At 40.1% G+C, this 24448-nt stretch overlaps 1 protein-coding gene across 1 annotated transcript in view; it reads left to right on the top strand.

Moving 5' to 3' along the window:
• Nucleotides 1–24448, top strand: part of slc25a28 (solute carrier family 25 member 28) — a 45270-nt gene that overhangs the window by 3081 nt on the left and 17741 nt on the right. The window lies entirely within an intron of this gene.

Raw genomic sequence — 24448 nt, 5'->3', positions numbered from 1 at the left:
AACCTGTTGGATTATAACCTAGTGGTGTGATTTTTCAAAGTCAATTACGTTTGTATTGTTCTGAGAGATTAGCTCGATTTTGGAATTGATTATATTGCCTGTGTGCATCTGATTTGTGGCGTTTGACATCCCCACCCCAGCCGTGGTTGTTTTTACAGGGGAGTGAGGTTCAATGGCAGCATGTTGGGCAAAAAAAGTGAATACTAAGCCTTCTGTGGCATGGAAAATAAGCAACCATGGGAGCATAACACTGTACTTAAAGAAGCTGTTTACTCAATGAACTCTCTTGGCCTCCAATGTAAGGTTGGTGATCTAATGCACAAAATGATAGTCAGCTGAATTATGGTTGCGGTCCTGCTAGAAGTATTCACCTTTTTCAAACTGAAGGTGTACATTATTTTGTCAGAATATGTTCAATCCGTAGTGGTTGTATGTGCGATGCATATACTGTTCCCCTATTTACAGACAGTTAACCAAAGATGGAAAATCTGCTGTTGGGCAGATAGTGCTTGTTTGTGTACATCAACAGAAGTAAACTGTAACTCAAATGTGTCTGAGGTCCTGTAGCCAGAATTTTAATTACCATGTGGATTCCCTTCAGAACAGCTGAGTTTGGTAGACACCAATGTGTAAAATAGTGGCAATAGGACAAGTTAACATGATTGGGGTTTATTTTGCTGGTTTGAATGATATTTTTAAAATACTTAACAATTGTGTATTAATCCTCTGCATATTGGCTATTCTGTAACTTAGTAATCTGTTCATGCTTGAGCCTCAACTGCCATCATTAAAACAGACTATCTGATAGTTACTTGAGTCTTGCTGGACTCAATTGTCTGCCATATTTTCTATCTTGCATTCCTTTACACCTGTGAGATGTCACTGCTATGTCTTGATGCATAGTGTGCTAATAACTGCAGTATACTTAGTCTTCAGGCTTGAATAAAAATTCCTTAGGATTCTGGTGCCACCACCACTTGCTGGATCTTAAATAGAGGAAGGAGAGGCCAAAATGGTTTAGTGCCTTTGGAACAGGGTGAGAGTTGCTGTTGTACTTGGTCTTGCATGTTAGCTGCAGAAAATACTTATACTAGTCAGAATTGTTTTACTTGAGGCAAGATAGTTTGTACATTATAATGTCTACAAGTGAAAGCTTGTGTGAAGCTTACATGTCTTTGGTGAGCAGTGTGTGCAATTGAATGTTCAGCTTGTACCATGAGATTCATCATGACTTGCAATTTTGATATCTTAGGGTGTTGACTGTTGTAGAAAATGTGGCAGTGCTGAGTTAGATAGCTAGTTTGGGCTTGTTGTTGCCAGTATAGCCACTTATGTGGGAGTGGGGATGGAGTAACTGAAGTGCTGATCTGAATTGTATGAAAGCAGACATAGCCGGTTGCAGCAGTGCTTGGGAAGGGAAAATCTTCAGTTTGTTTTATTTTGCGGAAATGCTGTCACTGATCGTCTCATTACAGTGAATTTAGCTCTATGCAGTAGATTAACGAATTAAACCTGGTTTTAGAACAGAAGTAACTTGTGTAAGTTTTAAAAATGCCTTTCCCAGTCGTGAATAGGCTAGGAATAGTATTGTGCCTTGTGGATCGCAGTCACTCGGCCTGTGTAGGCTCCAAAGAATAATCCAGGAGTTATTCATGTGCGTGTCACTGGTTGGGTTGCACTTATTGCACATGCCTAATTGGCCAGTAGGCAGGTAAGAGTCAATTACATTGTGTGGGTCCGGAGTCGCAAGTACTTTACCAAATAGGGATGGCACTAAAGGCACTGAATCCAATTCAACAATGGTTTCATAATCATCATTAGAATCTTTCAGATTTGTTTTTGAATTCAAAGTCCTCCATCTTCCATAGAAGGATTTGAACCCAGGTCTTTTGTATATTAGTGGCGAGGTGTTGGAAAAGTACAACAAATCAGGCAACTCTGAGGAGCAGGATAATCGACATTACTGTGGTATAACTATCTACCTAGCAATAATAGCACTATGCCATGACTTCGGGTCAGCACTCGTTATTCTGTCCTTGCGCTCACTTGTGTATAGTACTGGCAATAACCAGCCCAAGCTAGCTATCTGAGTAACATTATCTAAAAGACAGTTACCTTCCTGCAATATTGCACATCATGATGAACCTCTTGGTACAAGCTACCATATCTGACTTTTGCATTCACTCATCCAACTCTTTTCCTACTTCAGTAGTCTTCAAGAAGAAAGTTTTTGAATATAAGATTTAAAAACTAATTCAGCAATTCCATGGTCTCATCTAGGGTCTGGTCTGGAAAGTGGGATAAGTCATTTTTTTGCATTCTCATCAATTTCAGTGGTTTTTCTCTTTTATACCTGATTTGAAGTACAAAAGGAAGATGAACACTTTTTTTTAAGAAATTGCAAATTATGCATAGCAGTAACAGGAATAAGACCTAACGTTTGGATAAGGCCTTGGGGCTCAATGGTACTTGGGGCTAAGAGACTGATGTTTTGTCAGTCATAGCATTTTGTTTTTAAGGATTTAAAATCGATGATCTGAATTACAGAATGAGTTGAACCTTGTGTTCCTGATCAATAAAACACTAGCCAGGCCAGCTCATAAATTGGAATCTCTACTTATCCAATACAAGCTGGACTTAAATTTTTTTAAACCGTTTCACTCAAGGTTCAGTCATTTTAGTGCTGCATTGCCCAAATCAGGAATTCGACCGAATTTTTTTTTTTTTATTTTTTTTTGTGAGTTTGCTGTTTAAATTTGCAAAATTGCACACGTGCTGGTCATGTCACCAAATTAATGACTAATGGGTGGTTTAGAAATAAAAGGAAAGCACAAGACATAAATCTCTCACACTAAATGAGAGAGCTGCAGAATGTTACTACAGGATTGCATTCACTCCTGAATTCATCAAAAAAATCCGGCTGCAGATCAAAAGTACTCCTGCTTTGGAAATGGAGTAAGATCTTCTAAAAGCTACAAAACAGACTCCACTTCACAATGTTGATTTTCTATTTAACATTGTACAAGCACACATCAACTATCAGCATCTCATGCGCCATTTTGCTAAATTTCTCTCATTCTCGAGTTGTGTATCGTGGTGAAGTGATCATTGTATCCACATGTTCATCCCTTAACATTATGTTAAAGTGAATGTAATTGGGGTATGAGGGATTCAGGTGAAAGATTTTAAATGTTTTCTTATTGTCATTCTTCTTGCCAGCAATGCTTCAAGAAGCTGCAAATACTATCATGCAAAATGATTTTGCTTTCTTGTGGAATGAGCAAACTTTGATATATTCACAGGGTGAATGATATGAGTCAATTGATAATACGACTGGTTAACTGGCTGAAGGCCTAGCTGTTGACCTTTGCCATTGTTGTATGATTGTTGGAATTTGCTGTACTGTATTGAATTGAATTATTTATTGTTGCAAGTACTTTCTTAAAGTTAATTGTTGCCATGGTTTCTGGCACCATTTTTTAACTAAATACTGAAAGAGTTAATCTTTATGTAATGTCTTCTGTTCTTCCTCTGCTCTGCTTGACATCAGCCAGGTTCTGTCTACCTGGGTTCTGGTTTCTTTACTGGGGTCTCCGGGCCCAGGGCCCATTACAATGCTGCTGTCATTGCTGCGAATAGGAGCCACTGTTCTATGCCCACCACAGCCATTGATGCTGCTTTCCTCCATTGGTACCGACTAACAGAATGAAAAGGACAAAAAAGGATGTGACTGGCCTGGTGCTTGGGAGCAGATGCAACCAGGAACCCTGCTGCTGCCGCCATCTTGAAAATCAGTCTAACTTTTTAATTCTCTTGGTAACTATGAATTAGGATGAGGTTACATACACAACTCTAGTGTTTTTTTAAATTTTACATTGATTCTGGTTTAGGTTTTTTTGTCGCCTGTACTAAACTATAGGAGTACGATGAAGTGTACAATATGGCACTTAGTCTTCCTAGTGCCATCTTAAGTACAAAGATACTTAGATCTAAAAATAGGAAAAAATTTAAGTTCACTGTAGTTCTTAGTATAATAATGGAGTTAAAACTTAAGCATTACGGACCGACCTTAAGCCATAGGCCAACACACTGGGCTTGCCACACAAGTCCTCCCAAGGTGTGTCAACTGTACAGCACTGACTGCTGCTTCATTTGTAAGCTGTTTCATACCTGATCGCACTAACCACCAGCCAGGCTTTACTAACAACCAGCTGGGCTTGCCAGCCATCTTCACTGCTGCTTTACCACTGGCTATCAGCTGGGCAGTTTATTTATTTGCAGTTAAACTTTTTCCTGTGTAGAAAAGCATTAAGTTCCTGGTCTACAGATCAGTAATTGTGACCAAGTGATCATTTTCCCCTTGCAGTATAAGTTGATTCTTTAAAAAGTAATCCTCAATTGCTACAGTTGGTAGGTGAGAGGAGCAAAAGTACACTATTGCCTCTTTAATTTTTCTGAATTTTTTTATCCATTATCTAAAAGACTTGCACTCCTAGAAGTTGCAACTGCCTTTCTTTCAGCTGAAGACATAACAGCAAACATTTTGTTAACCTGGCACCGATTAGTCCACACTGAATTTAAAATTGCACAGCAATAGAAACTTAATACAGGATATATATATATACATCATTATTATATTTTATTAAACTGATTTATACTATAATGCAGCCTTGCTGTAAAACCTAACAGTAGAAAGCCTCCTTGTTCACACCTTCAACTGACTATTCCAGACATTGTGGTAGATTGCAATATTTGAGGAGAAATTGACTCTGAATCAACTATTGATATTTAATTTGATGTGGCCATTTGATTAAGTATATTTATGTTGTATTATTCTATCCAATTAGATTTTTTTCTCAACTTTTGGTTAAAAACAATTCTTGCTGGTTTATCAAGTGTGCTGGTTCATGAGCTATTGGTTTAACATTTTTTCTGCAGCTCTTGGATTACTGGTAAATTATTTACTGCACAGATCAGTTGAAGTTTATTGCAATTTAAAGATAGAAATATTGCCTGTGGTCTACAGTGACTTTAAGTTTTACTTGACTTTTTTCCTCTAAGTTGCATTGTCAGCTGTTTCTTTAAATTTTAATGCATGACTTCGCAAACTGCTACGAGCAAGCTACAGAAGACATTTACGGAAAATTGCAATTTAGAGTTTGATTTTACTTGGCAATGACTTGTATGTTAATTTTTCTCAATTTGAAAAGCTGATTTGTGAAAACAAACCAGTTTTAATCATGTTACACCAATGTATATTAGTGACTGCCTATTTAATAGCCTTAATGTTTTGAAGACCTTGTTAAATCAAGATATTGGCTTGATAGGTGCATTTTTACCTAGTCCCTCTGACACAGCCCCATCCCAAAAATTTTGGTTTCCCTGGTAACCATTGCCAGCAACAAATTGCTATCACCGTCCTAGATTCTGGGAGCATTAGATGGTGACAGAGGTGTACCCATCTGGAAACAAGTACTGTATGTGGTGCCCTTTTGCTAAGAAGGTGGAAGCATTCAAAATTAACTTTTCTTTGCAATAATCCTTTCGAAACTGAAATTTCTTTTAAGTGGGCACCTTGTATGTACAATAAGTTGTACAATATGCAGTATAGTTAATTTTCTGACCAGGCAAATGCTCAGATTTCCCCCTTTGTTTCATGGTCTTGTTTTGGAAATTTCTTATTTGGTGACTTCACACGGCTCTCCATCTATGAGCAATGCAACTTATTTTCTAAACTTAAAAGTAATTTAGACTTTGATTATATGACAATACAACCAATGTACAGCACACAGACCCTTTTTTTATTGCAGCTCATCCATGCTGACCAAATATCCTCATCTAATCTAATCCCATTTAGCCAGCACTTGGCCCTAAACCCTTCGTAGCAATGTACCCATTCAGATGCCTTTTTAATGCTGTAACTGTAGCAGCCTCCATTTCTTCTGGCAGGTCATTCCATACGAGCACCAACCTCTGCCCGGAAAAAGTTTCCCCTTGGGTCCCTTTATATATATTCCCCTCTTGTCCTCAACCTAAAGCCTCTAGTTCTGGACACACCCTCCCAAGAAAACAATATTGTCTGTTTATCCTGTCCATGCCTGTTAGATTGTATAAACTTCTATAAGGCATAAGTGGGTACTGCAGATGCTGGAAATCAGTCTAGATTAGAATGGTGCTGGAAAAGCGCAGCAGGTCAGGCAGCATCAGAAGAGCAGGAAAATTGACGTTTCAGGCAAAACCTCAAACCTGATGAGCTTTTACCCAAAATATGGATTTAAACTTCTATAAGGTGACCCCCTCAGCGCTCCAGGGAAACGATCCCTAGCCTGTTCAGCCTCTCTGTATAGCTCAAATGCTCCAACTCTGGCAGCATCCTTTTTAAACGTTTTCTAAACCCTTTCAAGTTTCACAACATCCTTCTAATAAGATGACCAGAATTGCATGCAATATTCCAACAGTGGCTTAGCCAATGTTCTGAACAGACTCAACATGACCTCCTAACTCCTGTACTCAATACTCTGACCAATAAAGGAAAGCATACCAAACACTACCTTCACTATCCTATCTACCTGCGACTCCACTTTCAAGGAGCTATGAACCTGCACTCTGCCGTCTTTGTTCAGCAATATGCTCTAGGACCTTGGCGTTAAGTGTATACATTCTAAGATTTGTTTGTCTCTGAATATTGTGGACAATAGGCTCAGGTTCTTGATAGTAAGTGATGTTAACACTGGAATTTTTGTTTCAGACAATTGAGTATTCTCCACTTTTATGAAGTCGAGTTGGAAGAGTACACTGAGTTTCAGAAAACATTTTGCACTGTGCCATCATAATTTCTACTCGTTTACATTCTAAACTGCATTGTGCTTTTGGGATTAAATGTCCCAAGTAGCATTGCAGAGAAGGCTTAATGAAATGCTCTATTTCATTGTGGTACTCTGTCGGGTTAAACCATTGTGATAGTGTTTTAAAGTGGATCTGGCCTTAACACTTGCACATTTCTTTGGCTAGTAGGCTTACAGGCATGTTGGAGTGTACAGCTACACCTAAGAAAGATTTGGTTTTGACCCTTTGGTCTGTTGAATTAATTACCTTGTCACTCTGGCAGCCTGCTTCCAGGCCTCTACAAAATCCACTTCAAAAATGTTTGAATTAACGTTTAGTGTGTTTTTTTTTCGCAGGTGAAACATTTGGTAGAACCACAGGTGGTGAAATCCCGTAGTTTAATTGGAGGTTTGCTTGGTATGGTCACTTGTTAGAACACGTGCTCATTTTCATTTAGTTTCCTTTCCTAATCTTATTCCTGCATATCCTAATGCATGAATTCCCCAGCTGTTGGACCCTGGAGCAGATGAGGATAAGATATTTGTTGTAATTGGGTCATTCCCCAAAGAGATGACCTTGAGCTTTTTTGGGGGGGGGATAAAGTATGCAGAGCTTGCTTCAGGATATGACCAAAGCTGGTAATGCAATTGTAGTTAAAACTGCTTTTGCAAATCTGATTTTTCAAATGTCTACATTGTATAAATCAATTTAACATCCTGTATAATTTCAGGAATGTATTTGGAAGGTGAAATTTCTTAGTATCAATAGGTACTGCATTGTTGTTTTCAGACCTTGAATTATTTCCCAGTTGAAAGGCAAGCTTGGAAAAATTGGTGTACAAGTCCGGTTTTCTTGGCAAAGGTGATTTGAGTAGCTCAAATTTCAGAGCAAAATGTCTACCATTAATTTTTGGCCTGGAATGATGCATCTTGTACTTCAAAGACTTCAAGGTGCCTAAGTTCAAGTGAACTATTTGTTTTGTAGGTAATAGGTCCAAATATGGAATGATTGGGGCCTGGTATGGTTCTAACGGTTCTAGATACAGGAAAGGAATTTGACAAGTCTATTTGGAGATGAAAGGTTTGCTTTTCTAACTTACAGTTGGCCTCAGTCTTTATTACCCCAGGCATGTGCCTGAAAATTTCACCAATGTTGAAGAGAGCATAATCTGTGCTTACCTTTTTTGAAGATGCCATCTTTTAAAGGACACTCGGGATTTTATGACAGGACCATTTCTGTCCAAGCAACAAACCAGCTTAAAACGAGTCCATTTTCCATTAGCAATTTTGGGATGACACAACCTCACTTTCAGGTTAATGAATGTGATTACCCTAGGATATGTAATAAACTTGGAATAGTAGTTTTAACAACTTGTCCCCCACATTTGGATGTAGCTTTGCTCGCTGAGCTGGAAGGTTCATTTCCAGACGTTTCATCACACTATTAGGTAATCCTTCAGTGGGCCTCCAGTCCTTCCACTTTTTTTTAAAACCAGGACTGTGACAACTGAAAACTACCCACCAGGATACATGAACATTAACTAGCCACAAAATGGACATGACCCTCTCTAACTAGTATCCTTACTTACAGATAGGGAAAGACCCAACTCCCATCACTTAGTTGTTGTTGTCTCAGACTTGTTTGTATTACTACTTAGCCACAGCAAAAGTGAAGGAATGGCAACATACATCCAAGCCATGCGCCATTCTGTCTTGGAGAGGAATTGCAAGCCTCTGACCACCTATTATTGGTCCAGTACAAAACACCTTAAATGTGCCTGATGTTTGTGGACTGTTGAAAAGTGATCAAGTGCCACAGATGCAGAAAAAATCAAAACTTGCCACATTAGTAAGTAGTCCAGGTATGGTGTTGGAAAAGCACAGCTGGTCGAGCGGGGGAGTCTGTTTCAGGCATATTCTTTCCTCAAGAATGAGGAGGGCCCTGAGGGATTTGAGAAAGGGGAAGGGGTGGGGCTGGGGGTGATAGGTAGCTGGGAATGCAATAGACAGATGAAAGTGGGGGGTGATGGTGATAGGTTGAGGAGGATGGCGTGCATAGGTGGGAGATAGACAGACAGGATCGTTCAAGAGGGAGATGATGAGTTTGGAGGGTTGGATCTGGGATAAGACGGGGCAGGGGAACTGTAGAAACCCACATTGATCCCATGTGATTGGCAGTCCCAAGGCATTCTTCCTCCAGGTGGCTAGAGTTCAGTGGTGGAGGAGGCCAAGAACTTGCATGTCCTTGGCAGAGTGGTGGGGAAGTTTAAGTGGTTGGCCACAGGGTGGTGCAGTTGATCGGTGCATGCCCCCCAGAGATGTTCTCTGAACTGTACAGCAAGTGGTGTCCTGTCTATCCAGTGTAGAATGCAATGGACATAAATGATGTGTGGAAGTACAGGTAAATTTCTGTGGAAGGATCCTTTTGGGGCCTTGGAGGTGTGAGTGCAGGTTTTGCAGTGGTAGGGGAAGGTGCTGGGAGTGGAGGATGGGGTGTGTGCATCTAAAGGTAATCAGAGGGAATGTCTCTTTAGAATGCAGATTGGGGAGGGCAATTGGTGGGGTCTGTTTTGTAGGTGGCAAAAATGGCAGAGGATTAGGTGTTTGTATTTGGAGGTTGGGGTGGAAGATGAGGACCAGCAGGTTCTGTCCTTGTTGTGATTGGAGATGTAGGGTTCAAGAGTGGTCGTGTGGAATTGGAGGGTATTGTCCACCACGTGGAAGGGGAAATGAAAGGAGGCCATCTGGGATGTTGTGGTGGAATTGGTCCTCCTGGGAGCAGATGAGATGGATGAATTGGGAGTGAGGGATAGTGTTTTTTTGATGGAGGCAGGATGGGGTGAAGTGTAGTCAAAGTAGCTGTGGGAGCTGGTGGGTTTGAAGGATATGTTCATGTTGAGTCAGGCATTAGAAATGGAGATGGAGGTCCAGGAAGTGGCCTCCGCCACCACCAAACGCTAGCCACCTGATGCTTGGAGGAAGCAGGCCTCATCTTCTGTCTTGGGACCCTCCAACCACCTGGGATCAATGTGGATTTTACCAGTTCCCTCATTTTTCCCCTCCCCACCTTATCCAGATCCAACCTTCCAAGTCGGTACAGAAACTATCCTGCCTGTCCATCTCTCCTCTTCACCTATCTGCTCCACCCTCTCTGACCTATCACCATCAACCCCCCCACCTTTTTTCATGTATTTATTGCAGTCCCAGCTACCTGTCGTTCCTCCCCCCCCCCCCCCCCCCCCCCACCTATTTCATTCTCTGCCCCCTTGCGCACTCTTTCTTTCCCCCCCCCCATTGCTGATGAAGGGGCCCTATGCCAGAAGTGTCAACTCTCCTTCCTCCGATTTTTACCTGACCTGTGGTTTTTCCAGCACTACACTGAACTCTGATATCCAGCATCTGCAGTCCTCACTGTCCAAAACGGGCAGATGTCAATAACAACGCAGTGCATGATCCTTTAAGGAAGAATACTGGCAGTTATGTATTAGTTTTGAATAGCCTGCAAAACCATTGAGGTACACATAAACCTTTTGAAGATGACAGGAAAATCTTTTAAGAAAATGCAATTACAACTGCAAGTATAGAAGTTAACCTAAATCTCTGGTTAGCTCTTTACTAGAGAAATGTATTCAGTATTGTACCCATATGTTACCTGTGCAGTCTCTGAAGGAGTTCTCCACCTAATTCAACACTCTAAATTCCTTCTTTTATCCTTTTGCTGAGAAATAAGTACCCATGATGAATCTGGTTCTGTCACCTTTTTTGGGAGGTAGGCTGTTACTAATTTCTTCAAAAGTTACCCTTTTTTTTGTTTCCACCCTGTTCATTTGCAAATTTTATGACTTGACAACCCAGACTTCTGAGGTAGATCCAGGATAGATTTCCTTTTAGTTTATTAGGATCTTGATATCTAGTGACTGCAGGACTATATTTAGCACGTTGAACAAGTGTATTCCAGTACCAATAATCCTTAGTCCTGTGCTAAAATGTCATTAGTATTCTGCTAATGAGCCTTATTTCTGTGATTTCTCAGGCATTTGCAAGTAAGTGCCATTGAGTCAAGACTGTCACATTTTAAAACGAAGGGTTTTTTCTGTTCATAATATTCAATCCCTTGCATCTGAACGTTTTCTGGCTCTACAGGAGGTTAAGGAAAGCAATGGGAGAAGCAGAGAGATGTTTTTTTTAAAAGTGGTGAAAGTGCTCAAGTTTGGCAGTTCTTTTGGAGAGGGCAATATTTATTTTTCAGTATGAGGATAGAGGGAAGGCCCTAAGATAGAGGACCGGGTGGGAGAGATCAACAGCATTTAAAAGGCATCTGGATGAGTATGAATGGCAAGGTTTAGACGGATATGTGCCAAGCACTGGCAAATGCAACTAGTTTAGGATATCTGGTCAGCATGTGAGTTGGACCAAAGGGTCTGTTTTCTGTGCTGTACATCTCTGGCTCTAAATGAAACCAAGTTATGGAGCGTAAGGCAAAGGGAGTGGTAGTGATTGCAGTGAAGAAATTGCATAAAATACTATGTAAATTTCAAAAACCTGTCACACTTGAAAAAAGTCTCAAACTAGCATCTTTTAGAAAAAGAAGCAAAATTGGGGACAAGATTAATTCTGAAATATAACTTTCTGAAATCCCAGATCTAAGCACCTGCTTGGAAAACACTTATAAGCTCAATCAGTAAACCAAGCAGAGAACAATGAGAGCAAGACGGTGTATTTAAAATGGCAACCACGAAAAGCTTGATAACACACCCACAATGAGTTAGTGTTCTGCAAAGTCACCATGCAGTTTGTTCAGTAGCCCCAGTTTAGCAGATACTGCATAATGAATGGTGATGACTATGTTGAAGTGGGGAAAAAACACAATTGACTTGCTACTTGATCAAAGGTATTTGGCACTATGGGTGCTGAGGTGAGAGGAGATAAATTGACAGGTTTTGCATTTATTTTTAATCTTGCTGTTAAAAAGCTAAATTTTCTTCAGTGAAAGATGTCCTGCAGTAAACTTAGTATCATACATTCAATACTACTACAGCAATGTAATGAATTGGACCAACAGAAGTCCTTTCCCAGGAGACCCAGTAGCAGTAGTTGTATGTTTTTGTCATGATTGAGTTGTATATTTGTATTTTTTAGATGTGAATTATCAATGGACTGGGTTTTGCTTATTCCTCAATTTGGACATAAAATGGGTACTTTCTAAGACCGTTGTGCAGGATTCCTTTCAGTCCCTGCCTTAATCTTAGAGGTTTGTCCTTTTTTATTACATCCTTTGACTTTGGAACTACACAAATGTTCACTGACAACATGACCAATTAACCGTACTTGTTAAAAATAAGTCAATCTAAAAGTAATGGCAGTTGAGTGACCTTATGCACTATATACTTAACCTGAAGAGTTGTCTAAAAGGGATGAATAACAATTACTGGCCTTGGTAGTAGTGCTGCTATCGCATGAAAGACAATCAAAACAATGACTGCTGAATAATTTTGTTTTGGTTAAGTGCAAATTAGTGTTGAGGATACTACAATGTTATAACACTGCAAGTCATTTCTTGTGTATGTTTAAACCATGGTATTGTAATGTTTTGATGAAGGAACAGTGTTCTCCTTGCAAACTTTTATATTTTTCAACAAAAGTGTAGTATTATTGTTTACTATTGATAATATTATCTCTAGAATGATAATATTATCTCTAGAACTCCCACAGACAATTGTTTTAAAATTCATATTGCAGATTCTACTGTAATAGTGTTTGATTAAAACTGCAAAGTGTACTTGTGTTCATCTGAGTTCTAATTAGAGTTTTTTCGTGCAAAACGACGAGTTTGGGGTAATTAGATCTTGCAATATGTATAGAGAGAATTAATGTGTAAAATCCAATATGACACTTCCAAACTCCTCCCCTCCAAAGTTTGGCCTTGCAAAAGTGAGGGAACACCAATGTAGTTCCAAGTCAGAATTGTGTGGGGTCTTGGTGTCTGACCATCTTTTTCATTGGTTCACTGCAAAATCTGTTAAGATAGTTTGTGGATATGGACTTACATGGCACTTTACTGCATCTACCAAAAGTATGGTAAAGTTGCAACATGCCAGATTAAGGCACACTTTGTGTGGATACAATATTGGTTGAGGCAAAGCAGGTAAGAATGGAAGAGATGTCTACACTGATCTTCCTACAGATTTGTATCAAAGCATGACTTTTATTTTGTTTTCCACCATTTTTAGTGTTTAGATGATGCGACTGGACTGTAAAACATGCTGTAACTAAATATGCATTGCACAGTATAGCACAAGAGTACTTCAGTGCCAGTTTAGAATATCCCAGTTAATATTTAGTAATTGTCAATTTTATTCGGGACTTGACATTAACTACATGTTTTCCTTAGCACACATGCTGCTTGACCTGACTTTCTCCAGCATTCTGTGCTTGTTTTAGATTTCCAGCAACCTCTATTTTAGCTATATTTGAACATTGTTTCCTTTTATAAGTCATGAACAATGAGGACTCATGTGTGCCTTTCATGACCCTGGGACAGCCAAAGCACACTACAGCATATTGTGTAAATAGGCATTGAGGAGCCATGATAGTCACTTAATACACAACAAGATCTCATGGACAGTAATACAGTATTGGATAATCTAGTTTGTTGGGATAAATAGTGGTATGAATGTTCAAACTCATTTGCATAGTGCCATTGGATATTTTAATTGAGAACAAATTGTCACCTGAGTTTAGCATCTCCTGTAACAGTCCACATTCCCTCCATCACAAATTACTTGTGCTCAAGTCTCTGGAACAGATCTTGAGTGATTTACCTTTTTGATTCAGGCACGAGTGCTACCAACTGAACCACAATAGATAGAAGCTTAACTGTTTAGTGATGCAACTTGATTTGAGTGAAGTTATATGATGTCCTTTTTCTGTGACCTGTAATGCTTCCAAGTGTGCACATGTAATTGAATGTATCTGATGTTTAAAACAATTCATTGAGTATACAATGAAGTTCACTGTTATGTGCCTTTCTATAGTCCATTCTTTGGAATTGTAAATAGCTTTTTGAATGCACACTGCCTATGGATGCAAGAGGTATTTACCAATTTTAAAAATTGTACCTTCGAATTTCATCCTTAGCTTTAGAGCCCATGAATACTGTTCAGCTAATCTTTTGGATATGAATATTCTCCCTTCCCTCTGTCTTGCAGATGTTACCTACATTCCCTAGGTTGCAAACCGGTTCTGCTTCGGAGTCCATTTTGAAGTCAATTTGTGTGCAAGTTGGAACATGTGCAAGATGTAAAATAGCTATTAATCATTCGTCATAAATGTACAGCACAGAAACAGACAGACCCTCTGGTCCAACTTGTCCACACTGACCAGATATCCCAACCCAATCTAGTCCCACCTGCCAGCACCCAGTCCAAATCTCCCAACCTTTCCTATTCATATGCCTATCCAGATGCCTTTTTAAATGTTGTAATTGTACCAGCCTCCACCACTTCCTCTGGCAGCCTATTCCACACACTTCTCCCCCTCTGCATGAAAAAGTTGCCATTTAGGTCCCTTTTTTGTATCTTTCCATGCTCACCCTACGCCCTCTAGTTCTGGACTCACCCAGCCCAGAGAAAAGACCATGTCTACTTGCCCTATCCATGCCCCTCATGATTTTATAAGGTCAGCCTCTGCTCCAGGGAAAACTGCTCTAGCTTATTCAACCTCCTTTATAGCTCAAACTCTCGAACCCTGGCAACATCCTTGTAAATCTTTTCTGAACCCTTTCAAGTTTCGCAACATCTTTCCGTTAGGAGTGGAGACCTGATTAGTATGCAGTATTCTAAAAGTGGCCTAACCAGTGTCCTGTACAGCTGCAACATGACCGCCCAACTCCTTTACTCAATACTCTATCCAATAAAGGAAAGCATACCAAATGTCGTCTTTTCTGTCTTATCTGCCTGTGACTCCCTTTTCAAGGAGCTATGAACCTGCACTCCAAGGTCTCTTTGTTCAGCAACACTCCCTAGGATCTTACCATTAAGTGTATATGTTCTGCTAAGATTTGTTTTCCAAAATGTAGCACCTCACATTTATCTGAATTAAACTCCATCTGCCACTTCTCAGCCCATTGGCCCATGTGATCAAGATCCCCTTTTTAATGAGGTAGCCTCCTTCAGTCCATTTGTGGCATTCCACTGGTCACATTCTGAAAAACCATCACCACTCTGTCTTCTACCTTTTTGAGCCAGTTCTGTATTCAGTGAGATCTAACCCTGCTAACCAGTCTCCCATGGGGAATCTTGTCGCACACCTCAGTTTTGAAGATGCATGGTTTGTCTAGTAATGAGCATCCACTCGTGGTTAGTTTAAAATGCTTTCACTTGGACTTAGCTTGAGTATTTTCTATTGGCAGATCTGTCTTTACCTAGAAAGCTGACTGGATGCATGATATAAATTTTTATTTTCCATGTTATCTCTCTTGACAGCATAAATACATGAGGCTCATTGTGCACTTGTCATGCAAAACAGAAGACAGTGGTGTGTACTGTTCTGTAATTAATGAACATCAACTACACTTTGGTTAGATTTTTGACATTGTATTACTGTACTCTGAATATATTAGTTAAATACTGACTGAACCTCTAGTCCTAAGCTTTTTGATATTCCAAAACGCCAGGTCTACACAAGCGAAGGTGCTGTTTAGGTTTTCATTTTTGTAGCAGGTGATTTAACTTGATCCCTGCTAGTAGTTTTGAAATAAAACTTTCAAGCCGTTAGAATTTTTAACCTATAAATTATTTAATAGAACAGCCATATATCCCACAAAATCCAGCAGTACTCTTGGATGCAGTTCCACAATTATGCAGCTCTTGATTCCATAGATTACTTTGGCTAGCATTTTAGTCAGAGTACCACACCTGGCCTTTTTTTTTTTGACAACAGTCTGCATTTCAATGCATGTTTAAATGTAAAAATTTGTTTAAATTCAACCACTGGAATTACGTAATGATTTGTGAAGCTTGAATTTTGCAATCGGAAAATCTGTTCTGTTAATTAGATCTGTGGGAGAGTAATCATACAAGGTAATGCCACTGAAATAAAAAAACCTCTGCAATAGAAATTAGACCCTTTTGGACTGAATAACTAATTGGACGAGATATTGGATGAATGTTGGAAGCTATAGAGCAATCCATGATTAAGGTGTGGTGAAACTTCACCCTATAACCACCTTGCATGAAAATTCTGGTACATTTGATGTTCCTTTACAATCTTGGTTGGACAACAGTAAAGTTAACGTTGGGTTGTGGAAAGTTTTTTTTAAGCTTGCAAAAACCAGGATTTTGATTGTTAAAAATTCCCTGTACTTTTAATTCAGTTCATTCTTCAGTGTGTCCTCTGACCTACAACAATTTACCTTTAAGGTTTCAATGACTTGGAGCCCAAATTGTGTTTAATTATTCCTAAATGTCAAATGCTGTCTTAACATTTAAGGGAGGCTTACTTCAAATTTAGAACGCAGTGTCAAAGGGGCTCCTATTTCTATAAATTGTATTTTTTAAACAGTGTTGCAGATAGTGAAAGTTTTGATCCTTGCAGTCACTTGATTTTAGTGAAATAGTTCACGCTTGAAAGCATACAAAGTATGAACTAACATTATTAGTTTAGGGGCACACGAATCTAGCAAGGGTGGGGTGGGGGGGGGGGGGGGGGGGGGGGGGGGGGGAGTGGTGTGGAGTGGGCAGAAGACTATGTGGCCTTGTGGCGTGGAAACAAACCCTTGTGCTCACTGACCAGAATTTGTAATTTGACCTAGTCCTGTTTGCCAGCATACCTTTTCTAAATGTTGTAATCGTAAATGCTACCTCCACTTTGTCTGGAAGCTTGTTCCTTACACATGCCGCCCTTTTTTGTGAAAAAGGCACCCATTGCGTCCTCTCAACCCCCCCCCCCCCTCACCTTTTTAAACCTGTGTCCCCTCTACTTTTGGATGACTCTACCCTTGGGAGGTGGGGGTGGGGGGGGGCGGTGGTTGAGGGGAAAGAGAGAAGAGTTGGGAATGGATGTCTGATAGGAAGGCTTGGTGAGAGTTGCTTGCAGTGTCACTTCAGTAAATCTTGGGTAACTAGGTTTTGATGCTGTCTTGTCCTGGGTAACTATAAGACTTTCGTAGAGGATCCTGGGTAGTGGGGAATTGCCCATTGCAAACTGAAACTTTGAACATTCCCTTGGTAACTTTGGCTAACTTTGTGGAATCCTATTGAGTATCTCCATGACTAACTCTTTATGCCTGATCCGCCCTAAGAATGTATGCAATATGGTACTATAATGTTAAGATTAAATGGGAATATCTCTCTGGACATTAATGTATTAAAGGGTTAAACTGCACTGTCTTGGGTGTGGGTGACAATCATGAAAGAATGCCAATGACAGTCCATTATAATTTACACTTCATTTACAGTCATTAGCTACTACTCCCTTGCTCTTGTCAAGTTAAACTATCATTCAATCTCTTCCATTCAGAAATGCATTCTTGCTAGAGGTAAGTCACATTGACTTGGGGAATTAGTCAAGAAATTGTCTGCATAATGATTCCTAAGGACTGGGGCATTGGCATTTGCATGATCTCCAAGGGTGATCTCATCCTGCCGTTGGTGTGTGCAAATTGTATCTCGTGTGCGAGCAAAGAACCCAGAGAAAAGAACCTTGCGGCACTGCAGATTATGAGCGATTGTAACATCTATCCTATAGTCACTTGGTCACGTGTAAAGGCCAACTGGGTCATCTTAGCTACACATAAGACCTTGAATCTTTTTTTTCCTGATGTCTACCACCAGCTCCCACCTCCATTGTCTGAATTCCTCTTCCTCTTCCCCCCGCCCCCCCCTTGTAAGCTAACCATACTCCCCTCAGTTGTTACTCTACAGCTGGCTTGCATCAACTTTAAGGGCAAATGGTTATCCTAAAGCTATGAGCAAATAGTGCACAATTGATAACTGTGAGATTCAATATGGTGAGATTAATTGCCCTCAACTAATCTAGGTTTGAGGGAAATTTTCCTGATTTATCTTTGGGCATGTGTGCAAGTGTTTTTTTGGAAATGACGTCATATCACATGGTGTTGACTTAGTCTAAAAAGTTGCCAGCCTGGCATAACTGTTGAATTCCAGACAGATTTATCCAAGTTCTGGTAACAAAACTGAAACAAAACTGTTTCCAGGAATTGGAAGAAAAGAACTATTCTCCTTTCCTTGCTTCGTAGTTGTGGGATTGATTTTTTTTCAAGCAGAAGCTAGTGAAATTTTAAGCATGTAAAATATTTACATTTTCAATCTCTCCCACCAATAATTAATCTGACTATTTTGCTCATTGTTGCTGCTCTGAAACAGATGTTTATTGATTTGCCAAGTCACTCTCACCTTAAGTTTCTTGCCTCTACTTGAAAAGTGGCTATTTCTCAGTTACTGGTTCTTAATTGGTTTTAAGACAGCAGCTCAGTGGTTAGCACTGCTGCCTCACAGCGCCAGTGACCTGGGTTCAATTTCCGTCTTGGTTGACTGTGCAAACTCCACACAAACGCATTTTCCTGGTGTTGTCATGGGTTTCTTCCAGGTGCTCTGGTTTCCCCTTGCAGTCCAAAGATGTGCATTTTAAGTGAATTGGCCATGCTAAATTGCCCATAGTGCTCATAATGCATAATTGCTTATGTGTAGACTAGGTGCATTAGTCAGGAGAAATGTAGGGGAATAGGTCTGGATGGGATATTCTTCGGAGGGTCTGTATGAACTTGTTGGGCTGAAGGGCCTGTTTCCACACTGTAGGGACTGTATGAAAAACTGACATGCCACCAAAAGCATAGAAACTGGTTTTCTATTTCTTTAAATGAGACATTTGTGCTAAGTGGATGGCAATCTTAATGCAAGGCCTTATCTTGGACAGGATAACCCACAGCTGCATCTTTCAAGATGTGGTAACCACATTTGATGGAAAAATGGAAGTAAAACTGTTTCCATATCTAATGCTTGCTTTATTCACTTCAAGCATTCCCCTTTCTCAAAAGGGGCAATGGCATCTGACTTGAGATTAAATGAGCCACCTTGTTCAATTTGGCACATAACTATGGTTAAACTTTCAGATATGCCTGGTGCATTGATGCTGAGCCAGCAATAAATGTCTACATTTTTCATTGACCATCAAACTTATCTATTTTCTGTAGATGTTACAGCAAGCAAAGTTTTTGGTTTGACACTGTAGTCAGGTGATGTAGTGATGAGTTTTTCTCACTTGAAGTGAAAACTTTGGATTGGTCCTGCTGTTGCATTCTCAAGTGGGTGCCTGCCAAAACTCTAGGCAAGGCAATCTGATTTTAATTGTATGTCAGCCCTGTTTTCTGTTTCATATCCTGTTTTTCCCTGTTCCTTTGCTCTTGCTGTCTGCCTGCCCACCCATCTATTGACAGTGAATTAGTTCTAGCATCTGTCATTTAAGGCTGTTTATTGACTTGATGAAATTGAGATTCCAAACTGTTTCTGGTCCTGGCTTTTGGGCTTCATTGCAGGATGAAAATTGCTAGCTTTGAAATAGTCTGTGGCAGTTGGATTGCTAAACAGGATTATGATGTACGGAGGAACCTTGATTTATCCAAATGTCGGTTTTATTTTTGTCTGAATTTAACTATCCAAACAAGATTGCAAGGCCCTGATGCTTGGCTAAACTGTTACCTGACATCCAATTATCCAAACAAACTACTTGCCACCACTGTCGTTTGGATAATTGGGGTTCCTCTGTAGTAAGTCTTTTTCATTACCTTGAGCTAGTGAGACCATCCTACCAATGGCCAAGTACCTTTTTTCAAAGGTGGAATAAAGTTCTCACCTGAAGTGATCTTGGAGTTGCAGGCTTGACTGTTCACTGCAAACATTCACCGTTTAATCTGTCCACCTGGATGTTGTAAAACTGTAATGACTTGGTGTCAATTGCCTTTTTATTTGCTCTGGACCTGGCCTCCGGTGGATCTCAAATTGGGCCCAAAAATACTTTTTCAGGACTGTAGGTAAGTGAAATGGGCCATTTCCTCAGGCAGCATCCAAGGAGCAGGAGAATCAACGTTTCGCGCATGAGCCCTTCAGGAATGAGGAGAGTGTGCCAAGCAGGCTAAGATAAAAGGTAGGGAGGAGGGACTTGGGGGAGGGGCGTTGCGAACGTGATAAGTGGAAGGAGGTAAAGGTGAGGGTGATAGGCCGGGGTGGGGGCAGAGGGGTCAGGAAGAAGATTGCAGGTTAGGAAGATGGTGCTGATTTCGAGAGTTGGGACTGAGACAAGGTGGGGGGGAGGGGAAATGAGGAAACTGGAGAAATCTGAGTGCCTCCTCTTCCACCTAGGAACCCTCCAACCATAAGAGATGAACTCAGATTTCTCCAGCTTCCTCATCCTTCCTTCCTTTTCTCTTCTTTCTCCCCCCCCCCCCCCCCCAAATCTTGTCTCAATCCCAACCCTCGAACTCAGCACCACCTTTTTAACCTGCAATCATCTTCCTGACCTCACCGTAACCACCTCCCACCTATCGCATTTCCAATGTCCCTCCTCCCTACCTTTCATCTTAGCCTGCTGGGCACTGTCCTCATTGCTGAAGAAGGGCTCATGCCTGAAATGTCGATTTCTCCTGCTCCTTGGATGCTGCCTGACCTACGCTTTTCCACCAACACGTTTTCAGCTCTGATCTCCAGCATCTGCAGTCCTCACTTTCTCCTTGAAGAGTTTCCTCAGGCAGCATGGTCAAGAGAAAACAAAGGAGCAGCAGTCTGAGCATAGTTGGCTTTTTTAAAAGCTCCCGCTCTTCTCTGAACCTCCCAGTACTGTTGTTTCTGCCAACTCCATTCCTGTGAACAATAGTCACATTTTGCAGTGAGAAGTGACACACCACATTAAATATGAACACCTGTTTTCCTAAAAAGCATTTAAATTGACTTACTCAGATCTTCATTACACACTTCTGGAACACATGGGACTTGAACCCAGGTCTCCTGGCTTGCAGGTAATGACACTACCACTGCACCACCAGCAGCCTCCTAAAAAGCATTTAAACATTGCACGTGCAATGCTTTCATAATTGAATTGGGCTTGGGGACTGGTTGTGATTACTCCTCCATTTGAAAAGGGTCCGTCAAAGTAAAATGGAGAACCACTTTGCACTCTGGGGAGGAGGGTGTAAATCCTCCTTCATGAAGCCTGCAAAAGCCACAGCCACCTGATGAAGGAGCAGTCCTCAGAAAGTTAGTTCTTCTAATTAAACCTGTTGGACTATAACCTGGTGTTGTGATTTGTAACTTTGCAAAAGCATGGGCTTTCAATGAATGACCAGCATGGCCTATTTTCTTAGATGTGAAGTACTGTAGATGTTTAAGTTCCATACACTAACCAAAAATTAGTGTATTGAGGCCACATTAATGTAATTGACACTCTGCCAATTCACCACTTCAAACTATTCCCATTATCAGCACTTGAAACACTTTTTTTTTCCTCATGGGATTCTATCATAGCTGCACAGACCACATTTGGAAGGATAAAATCTCTAATTGGTACTGTTAACGTTTCCCCCAGCTTGGATGGATTTTAGCGTGAGCTTCATTTGGCAATTGCATGTTACTGAAGGCTGTAATTGAGTAGTTAAATTGGTTATTACTGACCTTCCTGTAGGGAATTGTGATAAATTTTAGAACTGCTTGGGTGAGTTGGATTTTTGTGCTATGGTAGGACTGTAAAAGTTAATATAAGATAGCAATGGGGTGGTCTTTTTAAAAAGAAAACATGCTTATTGCAGGTTCATGACATAATTCTTGCCCTTCAGGAATGCATGTCTGATTCTCCGGGAGCTCATTTTTTTTTGCACTTATCTGGGAATTATCTTGTTTACATGTGGTTAAAATTGTATCCCTTATCGGTCACAACAAATGCACGTGTGCGTGAAAAGTTTACTGGTATTGCTGAGATGAGCTGAGCCCAGATGTGAACTAAATCAAAAAAATTACTTTTGCATGTTTTGTAATAGAAATTTTGCAAATTTTTTAGACTTTCCCTTGTGAGCTCATGTGCTGATGAGGGAAGGTAGCTTGAGGCTAGAGTAGAGACTTTTGCTGTTAGACCTTGTATGTGTTTGTAGGCAGACCTATCTACCTAAAAAGATAGGAAAACTCATTTCAAATTAGAGATTAGTCCTGACTTTAGACCTTTCTAGTTATAACACGTTCCCTTTTGGTTTATGTAAATATTGTGGGGTGGGGGAAAAAGAGACTGGGATAGGGTAATAATTTGGTGTTCGGTAGTGAATTATTGCAGCAGTGACTCTGAGCATGTAATTGGCATAAAAAAATTTGGTTGAAGCTTATTCAACATTAGAGTTTGTATTGTGGTAATGTCATTTTGCAAAATTCTAACTTCAGTTGGAGGCCTCTTTGTGCCTGACCAACAAGTTTGTTGTTTTAATAAAGCAGTGATTCATCAGCTCATTAGGTAGGGAAAGTATGTTTTTAATTTGAGTAGACAGTTTTTAAAAGTGAACAGTTAGATTGCAACTCTAAATGTGGGATAGAAACTTACTTTGCAACTGACTGGAGAATACAAGGGGTTGATAGAATTGTTTGACTAGTGATTTTTATTTTGCACTTGCATATCAAATGTGTAATCAAAAGCTTTGTTTCAATTTCTAATGAGAAAAAGATTATCCTTGAACATAATTTGGAGAAACCTGCATTCATGGGAGCCTTAACTTTCAGAAATCACTAAATTTAGAGTGGACTAATTCCAAAAGCTTATCAGAGGCTTTCAGAGTAATTTCCCTTCCAGTGGGAGGATATGGCCTTTCAGACTCTTTTGTTTATGATGGATTTCCACAGTTGTTGTAAACAAAAATATTAAAAGTTTATTCATGTTTTTGTAAGGGCTTTGGACTGCAGCCTGTATAAACGGACTATCCAAAGATGATTGGGTTCTGCCTGTGTATGTCTCATAACCCGGCGCCACATTAATGTGTTACAGAGAGGTCATGATCTGAAATATGTGCAAGTGATTTAAAGGTTACCAATGTTACTGAGTACCTGTTGAAATGGGATATCACTGAACCAGTGATTGTACGGAACTCTGAACTGCAATTGTTTCAGAAGGTACAACTTGTCCATCAGGTTTAAACAATCATGTTTTAAATCTAGTGCTATTGAGTGTTTGTCAGTTGATTCTGCAGTTTTCCCTATACCTCTTTTGTCTTGCTACCTCATTTGATTTCAAAAAACGTGATCAAACATATCTCGTTGATCTTTCAGCCAGTGAACATTTCCATTCTTGGCACAACCCCTCTTGCGTTCCTACGTGTAATTTGTGTACTTATGAATGCAACTCAGTACTTCCGAACACTTCCCAAGGAAAAGTCAGGTACTTCTGATGCAGTTACTGTTGGATGCATAAGTGCACAGTCAGAAAGCTGTTAAGGTTTTGCAGTAGATGACTGCTTTTTCATGTAAACAAAAGCCTAATAGTGCAACTGCTAAAGTCTGAATTTAAAAATAAAAATTAGGGTCAGCCACTATTTTTGTACGTTTTCATTCCTTCATTCTATGCAGTTGCCAAACATTTCAGTCCACTTGTATTTATTGCAGCATTGCTGTTTCAAGCGTCATGAAACGATTTCTGTGGAACTAATAATTCCTCTTCAGATAGTAGTACCATGGCTTCTTGCAAATCTATTTCAGCAGGTGGAGAATAAGCTTTATTTTTACACCTTGCCTGAAAGACAGCACCCCTGAAATATTAGCCTGATCATGTACTCTGGACCAGGAATGCTCCTTAAGTGATTGTGCTGTTGGCTCAGTCAAACTAATACTTCTGTGTTTGGGAAAACAACCATAAAGTTTAAAATTAAAAAAAAAACTTCAGAAGCACTGGGTAAGCATCATTCATTGTAACATTTACATTTGGGTCTTCATTCCATACAATGGAGGTGTTCGTATTTTCAGATTTCTAACTGTTAAGTCTTGCTAGCATATGGTACTTTGCATACTTTTCAAACTGCTAGTTATAGCTTGTAGGTTCATTTCCTACTGCTCAGGATTGAACTGTACACCCTCCAGCTTGTTCCACCGTTTCATACAAACATGGCTAATGGTCTGCCTCAATTCCCCTTTCCCATTCACTGTGTCTTGTGCTTCCTTAAGACACCAATAATCAGTGTCTCAGCTTTAATCATGCTCAAGGAATGGAGCATGTATAACCCCTAATATTGGAAGTAGTGGAGAATTGCACCCCTTGGATTTGAGGAAATTCTCATCTTCATTGTAAATGATCAAGCCTTTATTTTTGGGCTATGCCTTGCTTTCCTCTGAAAGCAGAAGAAATCACTTTGCTGTCAAGCCACTTCAAATTTAAGACATTTGCCTTCAGTTTAGGAAAGGAGTCAAGGTTTTCTTTGGGGTTTCAGGCGAAGTGGGCTTTCAAAGCTGTGGCACAAGCTTATACTTCTGTCAGCTGGTTAGGTGTTATAAGGTAACACCAAACCATTACAGTATCACACCTTGCCCTAAACTGAATGCAGTTTCTTATTCTTCTATCATTCTGACTACATAACTATAAAAAGTAAGACA

The sequence above is a fragment of the Chiloscyllium punctatum genome, chromosome 38 (genome assembly GCF_047496795.1).
Source record: "Chiloscyllium punctatum isolate Juve2018m chromosome 38, sChiPun1.3, whole genome shotgun sequence".
NCBI lineage: Eukaryota > Metazoa > Chordata > Chondrichthyes > Orectolobiformes > Hemiscylliidae > Chiloscyllium > Chiloscyllium punctatum.
This window is presented reverse-complemented; position numbering and strand designations above follow the sequence as displayed.